The sequence below is a fragment of the Cupressus sempervirens genome, chromosome 9 (genome assembly GCF_028749045.1).
Source record: "Cupressus sempervirens isolate cs-2001-9-10 chromosome 9, ASM2874904v1, whole genome shotgun sequence".
Taxonomy (NCBI): Eukaryota; Viridiplantae; Streptophyta; class Pinopsida; order Cupressales; family Cupressaceae; genus Cupressus; species Cupressus sempervirens.
Genome location: NC_143126.1, coordinates 449,058,969 through 449,081,762, shown reverse-complemented (window position 1 = coordinate 449,081,762; position 22,794 = coordinate 449,058,969).

Genomic DNA, 22,794 nt, shown 5'->3' with positions numbered 1-22,794 from the left:
AGTCGTAGGCGAATTCACAAGTTAAAACAACCAAAAAGTAAAATGTTTATGATCCTCCCAAAAACAATTAGAAGTAGCATTAATGTTACTCCAAAAGCATCTCATGTTGCAAATGGTCAATCAAAAAAGTATGAGAACTAAAGATACAAAAAAAAAAAAAAAGTTTTTTCTCAATTCAAGAGGAGGCTATGGCAGAGCAAAGTAAAAGCAACATAACCAATGTGGACAAGAATGAAATGGAAAATAGATATTATGATCATGAAGGCATATGGAGTCCTACTACCTCTCCACTTTTTTAGCCCTGTGAGTTATATGTAAATAATTGATGTTATTGAAAGAATAGGTAGATCTTATAGAAACAAAGGAGTGAATCAAGGAATCTAACATGAAAGAAATCATAAAAGTTGATCAAAATCTCAAAGAAGAAAACAAGATACTCAAAGAGGAAGTTGTAAAATTACAAAACACCATGGAAAGAGGACAAGAGGGGCATCCTTCTATAAAACAAGAGTTACACAAAACTAGATCAGCAAAGGAGAGTTTGGAGTCAACAAGGATTAGTAGCACAAAATAAATGGAAAAATAGATAAATAAATAACAATGGAGAACAGTAGGATGAAACAAAGGGTTTAAAGGATCAAATAGAGGCAACCAAATCCTGGGCAGAAATCATGAATGGTCCTCCTTCAAATGAGCAATAGAAATCATAGAATAACTCATCATGAAACAAATAAGAGAAAATAAGGACAAACAAGATAAGGCTACTAATTTCTTAATCAAAGGATTGAAGGATTTTGGAGAGAAAGAAAAGACTAATATTTTACTAAGAGATTTTCTTAGGGATCAGTTGAACTGGCTAGATAATTTCAATAGGCAAATAGGATTGGAAAGAAGATGAATGTCAATAGATTTAGGCATGAAAGGGTCACTAAAGTGCTTGGAAAATAAGAATGCAATCCTAAGTAAGAATGGAATGCTAAGGGGCCTACATTTTTACTTTGAAGAGTATTGAATGGCATCTGCACAACCAAAAGAGTGAAGAAAAGAATGGAAGAAAGTAAAAACAACAATAGGAGGAATGAGCTTGACTAAAGAATGACAAAGTTCAAATCAATGATAGATTTTCACAATAAATAGGGATGTGAGGCCTCACGAGGGTACTTACATGTGATAAAAGTGTAGAGGATTCCCATGGAGATGAGGACCAAGTTTGGGGCCCGTAGCAAAAGGGAAAAACATCATCATTCTTACAAAAATACATGAACATGAGAGTTGCAAAGTTCTAGAATTTGAAGGTTACACTAATATCTTTGTATGGAATGAAGGGTCAGAAATAAGTAGTGGAAATGAGGAGATTGTAGTTTTAATCAAGGAAGAGTGGGACGTATTATAAAAATTGAAAAGAGTATCTAAATAAGTAGTTTCTATGGCTCAAAATAGAAGATAGTGATGTCATAATTACATTGGTTGTGTTAATTTTCCCCAAAAAACTCTTAGGTTCTAAATAAATAATAGTCGTGACAAAGAAGATTTTTATATGATGCAAGAGCATCTTGGGTTTTTTGGAAACCTTGCACCAACCAAAACTATTTCCTTTGTTTTTGTTCCAATCTAATGTTTGTGGGGCAACCTTTTTTTTCTTGCGTTATCTGTTTTGACACAATTGATGTCTTAATAGGACCTATCTTGGATTCTTACCCTATGATCACAAAATTTAATTCCATCTCTCACAGAATATATATTTCATCTTCTCTCGGGTTGTGTTCCTAAATGATGTGATGTGTAGTGTGTGGAAATTAGCTTTGGCAAAGTTTATATACTTTGTGGCTTTTTGTGACCTTGGGGGTCTCTTATTGGATCACGTGTGGACCTATTCCTAAGAGCGTGGATATTTATTTTGTTATTTATATGGTTCCTGAATCTTTCTTCGAGGCAGGGTCTTGATGGTTATAAGTTTTAGATCTATGATAGTTTTTGGTAGCAATTAGGTTGATAGAATCTAGATAAAAAGAATTTGGTTCATGGACGAAGAGCTTCTAAGCTTGTTGATTGTAATTATATTGTAATGGCAACAACTAGGTAGGTTGTATGCCTACCATGTTGTAAGAAGATTTGTTTCAACATATGTTCATTTGAATCAACATATAATTACATGTTCTTCCATATTTGAGTTAGCTTCTATGTGTATCTCTAGAAAGGTGGTTAGGAGAGTGGTATTTGGTCCCTTTTCCCTACCATCCTTGCATCAAGTGGTATTAGAGTGGAGGTTTCTTATCTTATGAAGATTTGGGATTGTAGAGAACCCTAAATTGGATTAGTTGTAGGGTAGAAGACTTGGTTTTAACCTATAACTTGTACAGGGTTACGATTCTTTCAAGAACTATTATTAAAATGGTTCAAGGTAGAGGAAATATAGATAATGCTCTTATGGACATGTTTATATAAATTACAACAAGACTTGAAGCTATTGAGACAACCCAAAAGAGAGGAATACATCTCGATGATGTTAATAATTATGAAGAAGTAATTGCACCTCATTCTAAACCTAAGATATAACAAGATGAAGAAAGACTCTTGAGAGTTGTGACTAGGGGAAATTTCATACCTTCTATTGAACTTCCTAGTTATTTGGGAAATCTTGATCTACCAATACTTTGTTGGATTGTATTTTTGAAATGGAGAAGTACTGTGATTTTAAAAGTACCCCTAATCATAGGAAAGTAAGGATAGCAATCGCCAAGTTGAAGGGTTGTGCTTCTCTTTGGTGTGAACATTTACAAATTGATAGACAAAGAAGAGGAAAGGAAAATATCAAGACATGGGCAAAAATGGTTGGCAATTTGAAAATTAGATTTCTCCCTACTGATTTATCAAGTTAATTTGTTGGGTAAAATGTGAAATTTGAGGCAAAAAGACATGATTTTGAAAGATTGCACTAAAGAATTCTATTAGTTAGAGATTAGATTTGAACATGTTGATGATGAGGTTGAAAAGGTTGTTAGGTATCTGAATGGATTAAGGACTTCAATTCAAGAAAAAAATAGATTTACGAAGATAGAAAGTGTGGAGGAAGCATATCAATATGCCTTAAAAGCTGAGGAAAAGTTGGTCAAAAAGCATGAGAAAAGACAAAGAGGAAGATGAGGAAGATTTCATAGAGGTGGAGGTAGATCCTTTGGAGAAGGTAGTAGACCTAAAAATGCAACACAAGGTAAAGGAAAATGAAAATGAAAGGAATAAAATACTAGTAGAGGAAGAGGTAACTATACTAGAGGTCATTTTACTAGTTACTCAAAATAATAATAATGGCAGAAAGGGAGGTAACTCTTTGTTTAAGGGAACTTGTTTCAAATGTGAAGAAGGAAATAAGTCCTTTGAATGTACCTATTATAGCAAGAATATAGGAAGCACTAGCAAAAATGTCTTAAATCAAGAAGAGGGTATTTATTCACCTAATAAACAAAAATAAATAAAGATAATCTGATGATAAAAAGAACTTTTTGGAATGAAAATTTGGATGAGGATCCTATTTTGAGGGGAAAAAAATTAAGACAAGATATAAAATTGCAGGGAAATATCGCAAGGTAATCATTGACTTTGGTAGTTCAAATAATTTGGCATCAGAAGAATTGGTTTCTAAATTGCAATGGTCAAAGCATACAAAGCCTTATCACATTGCTTGGAACAAGGATGAACATGAGTTACTGGTAAGTGAACAATGCCTTGTGAAATTCAAGATTGGAAATTATTATGATGAAGTCTTGTGTGATATTATGCCTATGGATTGTTGTCATATTCTTTTGTGAAGACTTTGGCAGTGTGATGGATAAGCTTTGCATGATGGGAGATTAAATTAATATACTATTTGGGATAATGGGAAGTAGGAAGTCTTACTACCTTTGATAGATAAACCCAAAAAAAAAAATTGTACCATAGTTAGAATTCGTTTGGTTAAAGGAAATCAATTTGTCAAGGATGTAAATGAATGGAATATATGTTTTGCTTTGATCCCTAGAAAGATAGAGAAATAAGATGATCTTGAGCATGCACCTGAGATTAGATTTTTGTTGATAGAATTCCAAGACATTAATTTTGATAATGTACCTAATGGTTTACCTTTTGTGAGAAGAATTAGTCATTGTATGGACTCAATACTTGGAGCTATTTTGCCTTATAAAGCACCACATAGGTTAACACTTGCAACAAATGAAGAATTGAATAAACAAGTGCAAGACTTTCTTGAGAAGGGTTTAATCAAAAGAAGTTCTTGTGCAATACCTATAATATTGACACTTAAAAAGAATGGAGAATTGAGAATATTCACTAATTCCATAGCTATAAATAGAATAATTGTGAAGTGTAGGCTTCCTTTTCCTAGAATTAATTATATTATGGATTGTTTAAATGGAGAAAAATAATTCTAAAAGATTGATTTGAAAGTGGATATCACCATGGATATCATAATTAGAGAAGGGGATGAGTGGAAGACTTCTTTTAAGACTAATGAGGATTTGTATGAATGGTTGGTTATACCTTTTGGTTTAACTAATGCACCTATTACTTCCATGAGATTAGTGAATGAGGTTTTGAAGAATTTTTGGGCAAGTTTGTGATTTTGTATCTTGATGACATACTAATATTCAATAAGACCAAAGAAGAACACCTAATGCACATTAGACAAGTGTTGCAGAAGCTAAAAGAAGAAATTTTTTTGACAAATCTAAAGAAATGTTCTTTCACGACAGAAGAGATTTTATATCTTGGTTTTTCGATCTTCGTTGATGGGTTAAAGATGAGTCCTAAAAAGGTAAAAGTTATACTTGATTGGCTTACACTTGAGAATTTTGGGGAAGTTGAATAATTTTATGGATGGACAAGTTTTCTACATGAAGTTTATTAGAAATTTCAATTTACCATGCAATGTTATGACACAAACTATGAGAGGAGATAAAAATGAGTTCAGATGGACACATGGAGCAAACAAAAGATTTGAAACATTAAAACAAAAGGTAGTAGAATTACCTATGTTTGTTTTGCATAATATTTCCAAAGTTTTTCAAGTTGTTTGTGATGCTAGTGGAAATGAAATTGGAGCTATTTTGAGTCAAGAAGGTAAGCCTATAGCTTTCTATAGTGAAAAGCTAAATGATGATAAAAGGAAACATCAAATCTATGATCAAGAATTTTATGCAATTGTTCAATCTTTGAAGAAATGGACACATTATTTGATGTTTAAGAAATTATTATTGTACACTTATCACAAGGCTCTGTAGCACTTGGGTAGTTAAAACAAATTGAATCAGAGACACATGAAATGGGTAGAACATATGTAGAACTTTTCTTCTGTGTTGAAACATAGAAGTGGACAATCAAACTTTGACCAAAACAAGAAGCATGTTGACAGAGATGAGTGTTGAAGTACTTGGCTTTGATAATATTGATCTTAATTTTTCATAACCATGGAAGGCTTTTAAGAATTACCTATTAGATGAGAAAAACAAATGGATTGAGTATTTCATTCAGGAAGATATGTTGTTCAAAGGAATTTAGTTGTGTATACCAAGAAGATCTATGAGAGATAACATTATTAAGGAGAAACATAGTGGTGGACTTGCAAGACATTTTGGGATTGATAAGACAATGAAGTTGATATTTGAAAGATATTATTGGCCACATATGTTTAAGGGTGTTCAAAAAATGATAAGGAGTTACATAATTTGTCAAGTAGCTAAGGGAACTAGTTAGAATGTGGGTTTATATTCACCATTGTCTATCCCTAGTAAACCTTGGGAAGATAACAATATGGATTTTATTCTTGGATTACCTAGAACTTAGAGAGGTATTGATTCTCTTTTAGTGGTGGTTGATCATTTTTTCCAAAATGGAACATCTCATACCATGTAAGTAGACATCAAATGAAGTACACGTAGAAGAATTATTTTTCAAAGAGGTTGTGAGACTACATGGATTACCAAAGACTATAGTTATAGATAGAGATACTAAGTTTACTGGTTACTTTTATAGGACACTTTATAAGAAGTTGAATACTAAGCTTAAGTTTAGTTCTACATTTTATCCACATACAGATAGACAAAATTAAGTTGTGAATAGAAGTTTGGGTAACTTGTTGAGATGCTTAATTGGAGATAAGCCTACAAATTGGGACTTGATTTTGGTACAAGTAGAGTTTTCATATAATTAATCAACAAACAAAGTAGTTTTTTCATATAATAACACAATAAACTAAAGTACTAAGAAGACACCTTTTGAGATAGTAAATGACATTCACCCTAGAGGAACTAGTAGGTTGAGGAACTTGAACATTGAAGTAAAGGATAGTGTTGAAGTAGTAGAATTTGTGGACTTCATAAAGACTTTTTTATGATGAAGTGAGGAATAACTTAGACAATGTTTATCGTATGGAGTAAATATTTTAATGCATACAGGCAATAGAAAAGAACATGTAACACAACAATACTCCTTTTATTATTCGCATATATGCTGGAGAGATTACATAGTGCTTACAATGATGATTACAACCATCTTAGATGGTGTACATATACCTTCCCGAAGGGGCTCGTTGGCTACATAACAATTACCAATTACATGCTAATCTACCTGTAGGTTGTTTTATAATTTTATCATCAACAACATTATCCTCCCCCCCCCCCCCCCCCCCAAAAAAAAAAAAAAGAAAGAAAAGTTGTCTCCATATGACAATTACAAAATATTCGAGACAAATTAACAAAACGGGATACATTAACTAACTAACTATAACAAGATAGATATGTTTCCATCACACCACTTTCACATTTATTTTGTGCCTACATCAAATTGTTCTCCAAAATATATTGCATCTGCAACCTTTCCTAACACAATATTGTTTCCTTAGCTGACCTTGATAGCCATCCATGTTGCTTTCTCTGCTTGCAACTCCTGGGTACACTAAGCCAAGTGTTGCAGTACTGCCTTCAACTGGATAATCAGCTCCTCCCGAACTCTCTATGCATCCACCAAGATAGCCTCACATCCAACATCTACTTTGAGTGCCTCAAAGCATATCACCCCTCTCGAAAGGCTTGCTCTATTGTTCCCCTCCACCTCTAGTACACAAATGTAGTGCCTGCCCCTAGTTCGCATTTCTATTATCATTGTTGATCTCTTCTAGACTAGTTTTATGCATGATGTCTAGTAGCATTACTCTTAGATTATCGGATATTGTTTTACATTCAGTTGATTATATGATGAGATTACTTGATACTCTATACTTCATGTATGTATGATGATTATCACAGTGTTTGCAGTTACTGATGATGATTAGCTAGATGGTTATTGTACGTGTTTTCTTATGGATACTTACCCCATACTGCATGTGTATGGTGTGCGTGTTTGTTTTATTTATGTATGGTGTTTCTGATGTGGTTAAGGAAGGGAGTCGTAGTCACCTGCTAGTCGAGATCTACACGATGCACCACTTCCTACCATTGTCTGTTTAGCTTAGAATATTGTGTTTGTACATGCATGGATTTTATGCAGGTTGCAGGTACCGGGTATCGACTTCCCTGAATTGCCAAGATGAGCGTACCCTATCGCATTGTCTCAATGGTAAGAGAGGGGAGATAAACTCTTAAGTCCAAATTCCTAAACCCTTTAGCCAATTGTCCTAATTGATAATTAGGACAAGTGTCTGAGTTAAGTACCCTCCGAATGCATCAAATGATGTAATTTCGTGATTATAACCCTTTTTGTTTGATTTAGTATGTGTTTTTTTATGATGGGTTTTCGTATGTTTCTTTATGAGTCCTTGATGTATTTTCTATTAATTAAAATCTAATTAAAAAGATTAATTAATGATTTAATTTAATAGAGAATTAATATGATACCTTTAATATTTAATTAATTGAGAAATTAATTAAATAAAAGAATTAAATTTGGAGATAAAAGTTTTAAGTATAATTTTAGAATGTGATAATATTTATTTAATTTAATAATAATATATATTTAGAGTTCATTTTTAAATAAATGCTAAATATTATTATTAATTGAATTAATAAATATTTTATCAATTAAAGTTTCGTAAATAAATTAAAAGTGGAAAAGACATTAAATTATTAAAGGATTTTAGATCGCATGATCTAAGCATGAGTTTAAATTTGAGTAATAAATTTAAAAGATTAAATTATAGAAATTAATAATGTTATTTTAATTTCATAAAGTGCACATGAGATTAAAGTAATAAATTAATTTAAAATAGAAGTCAAGTAGAATTTTAAATAAAGTTATTTAATAAATCAACTTAATGTGCATAAAAGATGAATGCAAAATAAAATAAAAGATTAATAAAAAGTTAATATGGAGTTAAGGTTTGTGAGCACGGAGTTCTCCCAGGTGAACGCACAATCAGTGCCCCGATTTAAGGAGAGAACTCTTTATCACAATTAGAGGGTTCATTTTTGAGGGACATGAATTTGGAGATGAATTTTTGGAAGCAAATTCAGAAGAAGAATGATAGGAAAGATTATCAGAGAAAAGTTCTTAAAGAGGAGCGAATTTTCTCACAATTTTTGGGGATTGCATATTAGCATCAGGCTCAGGTAGGGTCTTGTGTTTTGATCACTGATTAATTATGCAAAAATTCTTTCATGTCTTCTTCGTGTCTATGGATTGTAAATCTGAATTCTTTGTGATGGAAATTGAAACATTTCAATATTGTGAATTATTAGATGCTTGTCAATTAACTTCTGTATACGTAGGGATCATAAAAGAAATCGAAAAAACCCTTGTTTCCTAAATTAAAGAACATAGGATTTAATCGGGAAGGGGTTGAATCTAAAGATGAAATTCTAAATTTGGACGGTGATAATATTTTCTCCATCAGACTATAGAAGAAATCATTTTTTTAAAAAAATGAAGAAGAAAAAGTATGTTTTTTAGTTAAAAAGGAGAATTTTGCTTGATTTAAGATTTAAAATTTATTAAATATTACATAAAATAAATTAATTAAAAACGAGCTATGATATTAATAATAATAAATTGTTTGTTTTAAAAATATATATATATATATTTAAATTGAAATGGGGTTATTGTTTTATAAAAAAATTTTAAAAATGAGTAAATTAAATTATAAAATGCATATTATATATGTTAGAAATTTTAATAATAATAATAATAATTTATTATGGAGGGGGCTTCTAAAGTTTAAAATTTTTTTTTAAAAAATAACAAATTAAACATACCCACCTTACCATATTTAGCGGCTGATATAACCGAGCATATAAAGTGTGCGGCCATTCACTGGTGTATAGACCCCTGCATTAATTTAAGCCACAGCCATATTTATATATGTAGGGGTGGTTTATGTTTAAAGTTTCTTTTAAAATTTATAACTTATTATGTTGTTACGTATTATTCTTTTAAAAGCTATATAATATAAAGTCATTATTATTAGATAACTTTTTAACTAATATGGTTTATAAATGTATTTTATTATTATTTAATAATTTTTATTCATAGATTTTTAATATTAAATTTATTATTAAGTAATGATACTTTATTAATAAGTTTTATAATGTAAACTTTATTATTACTTAATAATATTTTATTAATTGTCAATTAAAATATTAATGCATTTTAATATTATTATTTTTGTAATTATTAATTTATTAATAATTTTTGGTTAAATATTAATAAATTGACAATTAATGAAAATATTAATATAAGTTTTTCGATCAATAATTATTAATTAATTTAATTAAAATTAGTTTAATTAAAGTTAATTAATAATGGATATTATTTGATAAAATTGTAAAATTATATTATTGATTTTAAACATGATGAGAAGGTAATTCTAGTTATTATTCAAACTAGTGAATGGGTCAACCTGTAGGGTCATCTAGAAATCCTTTACTTGAAACATAGCTTGAAAATGAAAACTGAAATTCTAATGTTAAACTCAACTGCATGTTTTCAAACCCAAACTGTTGGACTATTACGATTTCCATGTATTGTCTATGCCTTTGGGGTGTTTTGGGTTTGTCTTAGATGTTGACCAGTTTAGGTTGTTACCAGAGGCTCGGGGGTTTTGTGAATGTGATGTTATCATGACTTGGTCTCGATCTTTCTTAACCTGACCATGGTAATGTGATGAAGTGCTCTATGACATGATTGTGTTTACTATTTGTTATTGCTTTCCAGTTTCCTTGTGTGAAGCTGAGATGTATGTATTTGAGATACCTGACTTAACCATTTTCGAGTCTCGATCAGTTATATTGATAACCATTTTTGAGTCTCGATCAGTTATACTTGGATTGCTTTTCGATCGCTTGAGAGGACTGAAGTGTTTGTTATGTTCTTGATGATGTCATGTTTTGACTTGACCATTTTGGAGTCTTCGATCAGTATTGTAATTTACTATTGGGATACTTTCTGGTTGCTCATTGGAGAACCATTGGATTTTGTGACTTATCATTGATGCCTTCAGTTGCTGATAGAGAACTGTCGTGATCATATGATTACTATTTGATAATATCAGTTGCTCATGAAGAAATGATGTAATTTTGTGGCTTATCTTTTATGATATTTTTCAGTTGCTTGTATAGGACTGAGGTGATTTTATTATGATTCTTGATTTGTAATTTCATGAGCCTAGGGTAGGTTATCTATGTGTAGTGTCGGGAAGTGGCTTGCAATGGGGATCGAGGCCCTAAGAGGCTACCTGGAGTAACCCATTGTAAGTTGATTTAATAAGTGAAAACATTTACACTAAATGGGAGAAAATGAACTTAACAAGATAATTGTATGTTCTCTCCCATGCCTTGAGTGCTAGTATAGACTAGGATGGGGTAGAGAGAACGCTTGGTTACGACCTTGCACTCCATAGTATGCCTCGTCAGTACGAGAGGATACTAGTGGCCGCAAGGATCAGTAGGGACCCGGGATTCCTAAGGGATTGCTCGGGTAACTTCTACGTGACTTTTGCGATGACACTTTCCCGCTTGCATATTAGGTTTCCTACGTGTCTTGTGGTACCTCTGGGATTTAGATGTCGATCTTTTTAGGAACCCTTGAGTTAGCATACTTATAGGATTTCTTGGACTTAGAGAGTATTTATGATTATAGGTTTTGTTATCCTATTTGGGACTTGTGACTATCTCCTCAGCGCGGTGGGAGTGGACCATTTAGGTTCCACGCGGTCGGGTGGTAGTGCTTTTACTCTTACCATTGAGATCCGTTCCGTGGTCACCGTGGCTGGAGTTTTCGTGATTGGCATTTACCTTCACTATGTTCTTGGATTATTATGATGGATGGTTAGATTTTATGATAGATGTTTTATCATTATGGATGTATGGATGTATCATGTATGGTGAATAGTTTCATATATTTTTACTGTACTTTGTATCATGGATTTGAGGATGTTGTATCTTTATCTTTACATATGTATATTCTTTTAAGCCTTTCATACCCTGTGACTTGTACAGTGGATGATTGAGCATTCCGAATTAATTTGCCAAGAGGCATTCGGAACAAATGTATATTATGGACATTGGACTTTCTGATTATTCTTTCATATGTATGTGATAGTTGTTAGACTTAGAATTAATTAAATTTTAAACGTGACTCAACGTCTTGGGATCTTTAAGAAATGTAACTTACAATGTATGTTTGTCGATGATTACATGTTATTGCTTCCGCTACTATGTGTTTGATGTGTATTTTATACTTTCTTACTTAAAAAAAAAAAAAATGTTTAGCAAACTTAGTGAAACTTTAGGTTAATTCTTTCGGATCCCTTGGCGGGGCGTTACAAAACACTCCATGCCTGCAGCAGCTCTAGGTCTCATCAACTAGTCATACTTCCCATGAATAATAACTGAAGTGACTGGGGGTCTAGGGGGCATTGCCCCAAGCAAGGTCAAGGTGCAATGCCCCTATGGGGTCCTGGGGTAGTGCCCCAAGCGCGCTCCCTATCATGATAAAGGGTAGGGTCGAGGGGCAGCACCCCCACTGCCAAGACCAAATTAGCACTCTCAAACCACACAAAACTCCATGGAACACACCATTTTTTTGTGATTTTCTTCTGATCCCACACTGTTTTCAGCAACTGCTTATGTTTTACTACCTTTTATGCCTTTCCCTTCCCTTCGATATCATGCGTTATTCATTTTGAATATTTTTTATTTGTCGTCATTTTTTTTTGCTCCTTCCTCTATATCTTTCTATTGTGTGGCTACATCCTCTACATCTTTCACCTGTGTTGTAGCTTTTTACTATGCTGTGTATGGATGTTTTTAATTGTTGTAGGGGCATACAACCTCCCTCACTTCCTCCTGCATTGGCTATAGGGTGTGACAACCTACTTCTAGATGCATTTTCCCTTCAAGATCATACAGTGGTCTATTTTAACTTCTCCCATCCATATGATGACTGGTATGTTACCCCTGCGCCCTTCTATACAGTGCATGTGTATCCCCTTCCTGAATTCGTACTGCACACGCAGTATAATGCTGGGAATCCATATGTTGCAATGTCCTTATATTGAATTATCGTATGGTGTACAGTTTCCTCCTTTTGGTTCTATTAAATCATTGTACGGTGATTAACTTGAATCCTCTACCTCTCCTTCATACCATACGGTGTTTGCCAAATGATTTTATACTGTCGTACACCACATTGACCTTGTTTGCCTTCAATCCAGTTCATCGTACAGTGCAATAATAAGAAGACCATACTATGCATAGATTTAAAATATTATTTCTTTTTCCTTGGTCGTACGGTGATCATTAGCTTGCTAAAGTTTTCGTACGGTGACCATACGATGATCTTTAGTAACTTTTTTGTAGCTATTACGAGTTACTTGGCATTATTCATCGACGGGGAAGCAATTTTCAAGTGGTATATTTTTAACTTGGAACCATTTACGACTTCTGGTACTTCTTGCCCATCCAATGTCCATAGCTTTATTGCTCTGTTGTTGCCCACTTCCCAGATTTGGTATGGTCCAACCCATTTGACTTTAAACTTCCCTAGTTTGATTTTGTTCCATTCGCTATACTTCAACACCAATTGTCCTGGTTAAAACTTGTTTAGTTTTAGGTGTTTATCATGCCATGCTTTGCACCTATTCTATGTCACCTCCATGGCCCATTGTGCTTGCAATCATCGCTCATCAAGTTTATTTAAGTTACACGATCTCTCCCTCAGATTTACCATATCTCCAAGCTTGTTCTCGAAACCCAGTACCATGAATTTTGTCAATTGCCACTCCTTGCTATCAATAGCTATATTCTTGATTTTAGAACCTTCACTCCATACTGCTGAAGTTTTTATTGAGCACTTTCTCTTTGTTTCCTGTGCAGACTGTATGATGTGTTTTCCTTATTGTTGACACCTCTCTAGTAAATTCCTAGTGCACTATAAACTTTTCTTTCTACATGGTCCATCACTATGTATCGTACGATGGAATCTTTCCTTTTCCTAGGTTTGTATCGTATGTTCTTCCCTTCAGCTTCAGTCATAACCACCTTTCATTCTTCCATTTCTCTGTATTCCTTTGGACATTCATTTCCCTCTTCTTTCTCACCTTCGTCGATCCTTAACATATTACAACTTAGAAAGAGCTTGTAATCCTTCATCTACCAATGGAAAAGGCCATTCACCAAATCCAAATCATCATTCATTGATCCACCTTCCAACTGTAGGACTCCTTCCTCATTGGGTTCCAATCACTGGTTTCCTTCATCCTCTTCTTCAGAATTAGATGATACGACTTCTTCGCCCACCATTTGTGTGTGTAAATCAATATTAAATTTTTGTCCTTTACTTTTCATTGATAGTGTATTCTTCTTCTATTCATGCTTAATCTTTTCTTGTATGAGCCATCCTCGGCCTAGAATAACATCATATCGTCTCGTCTTTAGCGGGATGACAAAATCAAGTAGGAACGATTTTGTTCCAATAGTCACTGGTTGTGCCATCAAGATCCTAAGAGGTTTAATGTCATGTTGGTTTGTCGTTAGTAATTGGAACATAGGTGGCCACAACATTAACTACCCCAACTTCTTCCAGGTATCTTCTAGTAGGATGTTTACCCCTGAACCTCCATCCACAATTGTGTCTGAAAGGATTGTTCCTAATATACCCATCTCTATGACTACTAGATGCCATCTAGATGTGAGCACTAGCAACATTGGGTCTGCTATACTTGATTTACTTTCCTTCTCCCTTTCATCCACTGTAATTGCTCCACTTTCCTTCTCCCTTTCGTGTTCTCCTGGTAATTTAGCAATTAGAGTGATGTTTGTGAGTGCCGATCAAAGTTGAGGCATTGTAAGCAGTAGATCGTTTATTTTGACCGGTACTTCAGTTTGTAATTTTTGCCTTATGATGTTTTCTTCTGCACAATTCCTTGTTGAGGTACCGATAGTGTCCTTTAATTGCGATTTCTTTGTCTGCATTGCTTTCTCAATTTCTGCCCGCGCTTCTTCTAATCTCTTATTTTCTTCCATCAGGTCGAGGTATAGTTTTGCTTATTTATGGGTGATTGCCAAGACTTCTTCTTCATTTGCACCGATGTTGATCAAATTCACTCCTGATTTCGAGCACTTGGCATCTTCATGATCTCCAGGATCACACCATTTGCATAACAACTTTGGTGTATTCATTGATGTACAGTTTCATGCAAAGTGGCCCCACAAACTGCATGCTCGACATTGAACCATCAGGCGGTTGTTTGCATCATACTAAATTCGGCTGCAACCCCATTATTATTGTTGGTATTGTTGTTTTGCCGTCTTCTATTATTTCTATACCCACCCAAAGTGGCACCATCATTGCTTGTGTTTCTACTCCCTCCTAACGCAGAAGCCTCCTATGTTAGGAGCACTTGTTGATGCCCTCTTGTTTTCATATTGAAGGGGCATTCTTTTGTGGAATGTCCCATAATCTGATAGATATCACAGAATTGGTTTTTTGGAAAGGATCCCTTCGTGTGACCTTTTGTCTTACAGTCCGTGCACCATAGCTCGTTTCCCTTTGTCTCTTTTCACATATTCTTAAATTCCTACATCATTCTGATCATATCCTTCTATAGAGCTTAAACCTTCTTATTGTCATTTTCGTCACTGTTGCTATCTTCTTCTAAAGATGCATCATCTGAGTTAGATGAGCTACTTTTTTTTCTTCTTTTTCATTTTCTGTTCACTCTCTAAGTCCATCACCTAATTGCATGCTTCACTGTATGATGATGGCAGCACAATCTTCATTTTCTTCCTTAACTTCGAGCATAGTTCTTCAATGAACCATTGCTTTTTCAGCCCATTTGTCAGCTTAATTTCCATTTTATTTATTAATTCTTTTAGTTTTCTGGCATATACACAGACTGTTTCATTTTCCCTTACTTTGTGGTGTAGATTTTTGCTACGACCTCATTATTGTCTTGCAACAATTGAAACTCGATGATAAACTCCTTTTTAACTCCCGCCCATGTAATCAATTTCTAAGGGTTGACATTTGAAAATCAATCAATTGCCACACCCCATAGGGTTGTTGGAAATTTTCGGACCCATTCCTCTGTGTTGGTTACGCCATTTGTTATCCAAATTATTTCGCATATCTTATAGTGTTTGATTGGATCGATCATTCTGTCACCATCAAACTTTAGCAATTTTTCCTTTGGTCTAGCCATTACTATTTGAGTTGGACGTACTTGTTGTGTACCAAAATTATTTTGCACACCCACGCTATTCTGCACACCTACACTGTTTTGCACACCTGCACTGTTCTGCACACCCACACTGTTCTGAACACTCGCGGTGTTTCAGACAGTTGTCTTATTTCCAATAGCCACATTACTTGTTGAAAAAGGGTTTTCCTCAAGTGAATTTGTCCATTCTGAAAGTGTATCACAAATGAAGAGTTCACTCCACGCTCATGCTCCCTCGACACTTCTAGTCGTACGAGTTAATTCCCTTCCATCTAAATTCTCTTTCCTTGATGTATATACGTTAAGAAAACCCTCCCTTTTTCCTTCCACTAAGTTCAACCATTGTCAAGTCTCTTCTAATAATTCCTCGGTGCTTCAGTGACCGTTGGCAATCTATTGAAACCTCCATCTGCGCTCGACCTGTTGTGCCAAAATTAAAATTTCTTGTGAGGTGCATACTTCATCTTTTTCCTTTAGCTTATTCGTATTGTGTTAAGCTAATTTCACATTAGTCTTCATTCTACTACCTTCGTTCCAAGTCCAAGGGGCAACGGTGCTAAATCTTTACGGTATGGGGTAAATAGTTTAATGCATACAAGCAATAGACAAAAACATGTAACATAGCAATACTCCTTTTATTATCTACATATATGCCAAAGAGATTACATAGTGCTTCCAATGATGATTACAACCATCTCGGATGGTGTACATATACCTTCCCGAAGGGGCTCATCAACTACATAACAATTATAGACTACATGTTAATTTACCTGTTGGGTATTTTATAATTTTACCGACAATAGACCATACGAATTAGAAATATAAGCAAATGATAGATAAGAAGAGAAGACATTAAAAAATTAAAGTTAGAGATGAGGTTATGGTTTATTTGAAGAATAATATATATCCAATTGGTACGTACAAGAAGTTGAAGATGAGGAAGTTTAGTCCTTGTAAGAGCTTGAACAAATTTGACAGTGGGGATGTTTTGAGGTTGAATTACCAGAGGACATAGACATCTCACCAATATTCAACATTGCAGACATCTATGAGTATTTTGAATCTAATGAGTAGACACTTAGTAATCTTAATTATCCTAAGAACAAGATGGAGAGAATCAAATAAATCTTGGATACCAGAGTGAGTAAAAGTACCAGAGGAAAAGACTTCAAGGAATATCTAGTTCACTGTTAGAATAAAATAGTTGAAGACAATTCATGGATATATCATGTTGAGTTGGATCTTTATGATTCTACTCAAAACATCAAGACTTCTTGATGTGGACATTAGTCCTTATCTACCTTAGGTGTCTGATGCAGAAGCATCTAGGGTTTTTGAGCAATCTTGCATCAACCAAAATATTTAACATGTTTCTATTCTAGTTTGTTGCTCATAGGGTAACCTTTGTTTCTCATGTTTTCTCTTTTAATGTGATTGGCTTCTTAATGTGAACCTATTGTGATCCTTGGCCTATGATCACACAATTTAATTCCATTTCTTGTGGAAGATATCTTTCATCTTATTTTGGGTTATTTTCTTGGATGATGTAACATGTAGCATGTGGAAATTTGCTTTGGTGAAGTTTTTATGTTTATGTGGCCTTGGGGATCTCTTGTTAGATTGTATGTGGACCTATTTCTATGCGCATAAATAATTTTTTTGCTTAGTTATGTGGTTCCTGAATCTTTCTTTGGGGTAAGACATATGTTTTGTAATAAATTGTATCTATCAAGCTATCTTGTGGTCTTGATGGATATATATTCTAGATCTAGGATGTAGTTTGGTAGCAAATAGGTTGATAGAATCTAGATAAAGTGTATTTGGTTCATGAATGAAGACTTCTAAGCTCATTAATTGTAATTCTATTGTAATGGTTGCAACCAGGTAGGCCTTATGCCTAGTATGTTGTAAGAAGATTTAACTCAACATATGTTCATTTGAATCAATATATAATTGGCTAGGAGAGTGGTATTTGGTCTCTTTTTCCCTACCATCCTTGCATCATTATGTGGCTTTAAAAAAGACATATCTAACTTGGCACTGTGGGAGAGAGATTTTTTACTTTAATTCAAGGAAAACAAAAAATCAAACCAATTAGTTGGATAACAAGAAGGGAGATGATAACAACTTTCTTTGGTTAGAAGAAAACTAGGATCATGTTTGGGAAGGAACTTCACAAGATGCGCCACTAGACTATGTCTCACTTTGGGGCTGAATTTTTAGCTGTTTGTAGTTTGTATGGCTTGGTTATATGTAATGGTATGAAAAGTTGGTCATGTTCTGTAAGTATTACTTGTAAAACATACAATTGTCAAAGTGTTGTGGACTATATTATGTGTTTCTGAGATTTTAACTGTAGAATACAATATTTCATCAGTTGGAACATGTCCTTTTGAGTTGACATCTGATCGCATGATCCTTTTTGTGAAATTTGGAATCCACAACTATAAATCTCAAGAAATAGAGGTTGGTCTCTTGCATAAGAAAAATCATTCTCAAGAAAAAAATCATCACAAATCAAGAAAACCAAGAGTTATTTGTGGTTCCCTTGGATAATCATATTCAAATAGAAAAAAGTTATTCTTTGCATAGAGAAATATGGGAAAATAAAAACCACATCTAAGGTATCCTACTTGTTCAATTAATGTGTAAAGCTCTAGAAAAGGTATCAGCCCAAGAAAGGAGTTAATGAAACTTCCCTCTAATCCATGGCATGATGAAGAATGCAATGCAAAAAAAAAGAACAGTCAAAGAGAACAAATGAGACAAGAAGACAAAAAATAATATATGAGAAGTTGATAAATTCTATAAAGGAGAGAGTTGTGTCATTTCAAGAACAGAAGAGCTAATTTATTTGTGTAAATACAATCTAAGGGATTTTGGAGAGAACTTCAATGAAGGATAAAGAAAATTGAAAGCAAAATCACATATAATCAATGGCTAGATTATACGAAACTCTTATATGAGTGGATACAAGACAAAAGTAATCCCCTTAGAATTAAAATTTCTACTAAACTCATTTCATTGGAAGATATTAAACAAGGTAAAGAGATTAGAAAGTAATAACAAAAAATATATTGATGGGCTACAAGTTGAATTCTTAAAGTGAGGAATGGAACTACTTGCCCCTAACATCTAAAAAAATCGATAATTTCAATCAAAGTGGTTTTCTAATATAATGGACTACTAGACTAGTTATTCCTATCCACAAGAGTGGAAATCTTAATAATCCTCCAAACCAGCACATAATTATGGTCAATTCACTTCTTGGTAGATTGTTTATGGGAATAACAAAGAAAATAATCAGCATTTAGGTAAAGGAAGAAAGTGGAGTAAAAGGCTAGGTTCGATAACTCTCTAGGATCAACCACTACATCACTCTTCAACACCTTATTGAAAATGTTTGGGATCTTCGTGGCAAATTGGTCTTTTATTAAGTCTCAAAAAATTCTTTGGCATGGTTCCTAGAGACAAGATTTGGAAAAGAATAGAGAAACTCAAGGTTTTTAATGAGATTAGAGTAGGAGTGCATGAACACTATTAGCAGGTTAGAGATAAAATTAGGATATAAGAAGGCTTTTCAAATGATTTGGCATTGATATTGGGGTAAAATAGAGTTTCCCTCTCTCAATCACCTATCTTGCTTGTATATTGATAAACCTGAGGAATAACTAAACAAAACTATGTGAGATGACATCCATATTGCTAGGATGTGATGAAGTTAGCTCTTTATATAGTTTTTCTCATTCTAATTGCATAAAAAGACAAGGATCTAAAATAACAATTGAAAGAACTACAGAGTTTCTATCAAAAGGTAGGGATGTAGGTGAACACTACTAAGATTAGGATCAATATTTTCTCTTTGAAGAGGAAAAAACAATAAGTTAATTTCATCTTTAAAGGAAGTTTCCTTGATATTATGGAGGAATGCAAATAATTGGGAATTAACTTTCACAATAGGCCCAATTGACATGTTTCTATAACTGAATGGATTCAAGGTGGGTGTGGATCTTCTTTCTTGGTACAAAATAGCTATGGATAAGTGAAACTATGGGATTGGAAAACCAAGAAGACTCTTTTTGGCCTTTTGGTCATCCCAGTTGTGTTGTATGTGTTACTCAAATTTTGCATATCTATAAAATTTAAGTATGCATATGAGAAAAACTACATAATTGCCATTGATTTCACATAAAACAATAGAAATGTCCTTGTACTATTCATTTTCAAATATACATTGATGTTTTTAAAACAATGGAATGAAATGATATGCTGAATAGAAAAGATCTCACACAAGCCGTGCGTATAGCTAGCAATTTTCTTTCATAAGGAAATACACAAACAAATACACATGAATGAAAGAAATAGGAGTAGAGATAACCAGTCATTGCCTGTTTCTTTGACTGGTTATAGATTCCCTGTCGTACTCGTCCAGCTCCAAGCTCCACGTTCTCCAACAGCTGCAAGAAAAAATGAAGGAAACTGATATTAGATCTTTATGATCTAAGCAATGACTGCATATTTCTATTCCTACACATGCTCTATTTGTTGATGCATTTCATTACAAAAGAAAGTAAGCTGACAGAAATAAAAGTCATTCGTGAGTGTCATGAGCCCATGCTCGAACCTCACAGAATAATATGCTACAAGATTACAATAAATAATGATTGAGAATGCAGATTGCAAATGTGTACTTACTGCAGGAAAGCATGAAAGATAAACAACAAGAAATACTTCAAGTCATACTGAAAATTGAGGAAAATTTTCATTGCAAATGGAAAACATGTTATGGAAAAAATCTTCAAGAATCAAAATAGTGTTGGTTATATAAATGTTCGATTTCGCAAGAGTTATTTTTAGAAGATATGACCTGCTGCCAGTGGCTCTTACAATAAAAGCATCAAAGGTGTTATATGCTCTTGAAAACATTAAAACATGTCTTACAGAATGGAACTTTTTGATGGAAGCATTCCAATTTTTTAAGAGCATAAGTTAAGTCAATTCATCTCTAGAAGTCAATCACAGTGTAAGCAAGAAACATTTCAGAGCCAATTTGAAAGATTGTAAAAACATAAAGATGCAGAAGTAAAATTTGGGAAAACAGAGTGTTGAAACTTTCCTTTAGATTATGACTACAAAATTATTGCAATAGGAGCCAAGTCAAACCAAATTTAATTCTCTAGGGGTACTTGAGTACTGCCACTTTTAAAAGGAAGTGGGGAACATTCAAAGAAAATGTGGAAGTATACTAGATTGTTTGAGAAAGCAAGCCTGCATGTTCCAGCCAAGAAGAAAAAGAAAGGGATATGATGATATTTATGCACTTGGTGGTTGTGAATAGACCAGAGAAAAATAATGGAAGATCACAGTGAAAGAAAATGTCGACCATCATTTTAAGAAAATCACAGTGATATCACAGGAACTTCAAGTAAAAGAATTGCATACCAACCACAAAATGTTGATTGCAAATTATTCGTGCCAAACCATATTTGAGTGTTTACAAAAATAACAACTTCAATACCTGTTATAGCGGCTTCATCTTATAGTACACAACAAAGACATTACATAGCAAGAAAAATATATTTTGTATGCATATAAGAACCAAAAGTTCCAGAAAAGTACCTAGTAGAGTCACCAAATAATAAACCCATCTAGGTTTTCTTGTAAATTCATTCAAAAATGTAACTGGAAAGTCTTATACAGGAGTATACGAGTTAGAAGATCAGCAAGGAGGAAAAGTGTAATGCTATCTACAATAAAACCCATGTTCGGGTTTTGAAAAATAAACCCATGTAAGTTGGAGTGCATATATATGTCAATACAAGCTTTCAAGTTTTCCATGGTGGCTTCAGACTAGCTAGATTCAGCAATGGCAATTACAAAAAAATCAAAATCAAAACAACAAGTTTTAATCAGCAAGCTAATCACGTATACTGAAATAACCAAATGATGTTCAAAATTAAAACCCGAACAATAGAAAGTGATGAATATTGTAAATATATTCTTCAGAGAACAACAAAAAATCTTCCATGGCGGCTTTCAAACTCTAGATTGCTGCTATCAAATACATGGAAATGTGAAGAAGATTCCAACAACATTGAGCAAAACATAGAAACTCAAAACAACAAGCCCTTCGAAGTTCTTCAGCAAGTTCATCAATGGCAGCCAACAAATACCCACGACTTATACTAGAGAAGACAAAAAATTCAAGCTCTATCTCAGCAATAACAAGATTCAAAGCTCAAGTTCAACATGGCGACATGAATATAAGACATAGCAGCAGCAAACCCTTCAACCACAGCCAATAGAAAACTTGAAGTTTGTTTGAAAATACATTAGCAAAGTTTTTTAAAAACCCTCAACATACATTTCATGGACAACAGGTAAATGAAAAAATGAAGTTGCTCTTAAATTCCAGTCATTGCAAACAACAAGTGATATAATGGTATTTCCAGCAAAATCTGGATATCCAATAAGAAAATGCTCAAAAGATACGGATGCAAAATGTAAACTAGAAATACATTTTTTTTGCATGACAGCTTCAAGCAAAGCATACCAGCAAATCTCCTTCACAATGACGACAAAAAACTAGTAAAACCCTTCAAGAGACAACGAACTCAACAATGGAGGCCATGAAATCTTTGCAAACCTTCATTTTTTCTATTCGACCTTCCAAATTCCTCTATTCAAATGCAAATGTGAGAAATGAAAACCTTTAGGGTATTCAAAATATCCTGCCCCAAATTCTTTTTAATTGCCTTTGGAGTCTGTGGGTTATATTATGGGGTTTTAATCGTTTTCTTCATTTGTTTGTAATGAATATGGAGTGGGTATTTGCATTTTAAGGTCCTTTATATATAAGGGTTTGTTCTATTTGCATTTGGTTTTATTTAAGATAAAATATTAAAATGATTAATCATTTTAATATTTTTATTCATTTAAATGCAAATGAGGGGAATATTTGTTTTCTTTTTGCATTAGTTCTAATATTGTAAAGGAGAAATATTTTAATGATAATCTTTATAAATCATTTAAATATTTTTTCCTATTTTAAATGCAAAAAAGATGAGTCATTATTTTCTATGTCATGATCTTTT